The 1,761-nt window shown below is 40.5% G+C and overlaps 1 protein-coding gene and 1 pseudogene across 1 annotated transcript in view; both read left to right on the top strand.

Annotated features, from left to right (window-relative positions):
• The window catches only part of LOC105887061, a 1,687-nt pseudogene extending 365 nt beyond the window's left edge, over positions 1–1,322 (top strand).
• GLYR1 (glyoxylate reductase 1 homolog) overlaps positions 1–1,761 on the top strand; it is a 31,331-nt gene that overhangs the window by 16,010 nt on the left and 13,560 nt on the right. The window lies entirely within an intron of this gene.

Raw genomic sequence — 1,761 nt, 5'->3', positions numbered from 1 at the left:
TTTTTTTTCTTTTTTAAATGAGGAAGGGCTTTATTTCAGCCAGCAGAGTGAAGGCACAGAATAATTCAAAATGGGCACGCTCCCAAACTGGCTCAGTCTTCTCCTTTTTAACCCCACTCAAAAAGGTCTAGTCCACAGATACCCTTCTCAATGGTCAGTTTGAATCAAGCTGGAGAAGCCGGCTCTGGCTTTTACAGAACCATAGGCTTTTACAGAAGTGGAAGTGAGCGTCAGCCTCCAGATCCCAGGAAGTGAAGTTTTTACAGATTCCTAAGAGCTGAGTCACCACGGGGAGGACCTTGCAGGTGTATCCTTCAGGTCTCCTTGAAAAGACCTCTGTTCTCTTGGACCTTACTTTTTTTGAGTATCCTCTTTCCCTCTGGGCTCACTGCCGCATTTCAGCTATACTGACTGATGAGACTAATTGTTAGGCCTAGGCTAAAGTGGAAAAATACCAGTTAACTCCTGGCAAATTTCTAGGCCGCAAGCCCTCAACAAAATGAAGTAAGTCTGGCTGGTGTAAAGGATCTTAAGATTGTCTTAAGATTGAAAGTGATGTTTAAGAACCAGCTGAACCAGAGGATGACCTTGACGTTATACTTGGCAATAAAAAGAATAAAAAGAAGAATGTTAAGTTCCCAGATGAGGATGAAATACTAGAGAAAGATGAAGCTCTAGAAGATGAAGACAGCAAAAAAGATGATGGTATCTCATTCAGTAACCAGACAGGCCAGCTCAGAAAGAGACTATACATATGAAGAGTTACTGAATCGAGTGTTCAACATCTTGAGGGAAAAAGAAGCCAGATATGATTACTGGAGAGAAAAGGAAATTCATCATGAAACCTCCACAGGTTGTCTGAGTAGGAACCAAGAAAACTACTTTTGTTAACTTCACAGATACCTGTAAACTATTACATCGTCAGCCAAAACATCTTGCATTTTTTATTGGCTGAATTGGGTACAAGTAGCTCTATAGATGGTAATAATCAGCTTATAATCAAAGGAAGATTCCAACAGAAACAGATAGAAAATGTCTTGAGAAGATATATCAAGGATTATGTGACTTGTCACACATGCCAATCACCAGACACAATCCTGCAGAAGGACACCTGACTTTATTTCTTACAGTGTGAAACTTGTCATTATCGATGCTCTGTTGTCAGTATCAGAACCGGCTTCCAGGCTGTCACAAGCAAGCGAGCACAGCTCCATGCCAAAGCTAACTAATTTGCTAATCACAACCAGTTTTGCAAAGTGTGATGTGGAGGTTTGGCTGGACAGTTTGCCATCAGAGTGGATATACCATTGTATTTAAAACAAGGTTAAAAAGCTACCAAGTTCTGTGGTGAGTGGCTGATTGGTCCGAAATCCTTGCAAGATGCCAATGCTCAGACATTCTCATTGCCTGTTTTAACACCTGTCAGAGAAATGTGATATGTGGTAAGGAGGTGCTTTTTTAAAATCGTTCATAGACTTGCATAGAAAATGCAAGATAAATCAAGGTTATTACAATAGTTGGGGCAGCGTCTGTGGCTCAAAGGAGGAGGGCGCCAGCCCCATATACCGGAGGTGGCAAGTTCAAACCCTGCCCCAGCCAAAAACTCCAAGAAAGAAAAAAAAAGTTATTATAACAGTAAAAAAAAAAAAAGAAAGAAAATCAATTAATCCTGTGATAGTCTCCACAGAATTTTTTAAAGGATCTTCATAAAAACTATTCTTGGTTCCTAGCAACCACTTATTGCACCATATTCTCTCCCCT

Source organism: Otolemur garnettii, unplaced genomic scaffold (assembly GCF_000181295.1).
Source record: "Otolemur garnettii isolate 467f Iridium unplaced genomic scaffold, OtoGar3 scaffold00044, whole genome shotgun sequence".
In the NCBI taxonomy this organism is placed as follows: domain Eukaryota; kingdom Metazoa; phylum Chordata; class Mammalia; order Primates; family Galagidae; genus Otolemur; species Otolemur garnettii.
This window is presented reverse-complemented; position numbering and strand designations above follow the sequence as displayed.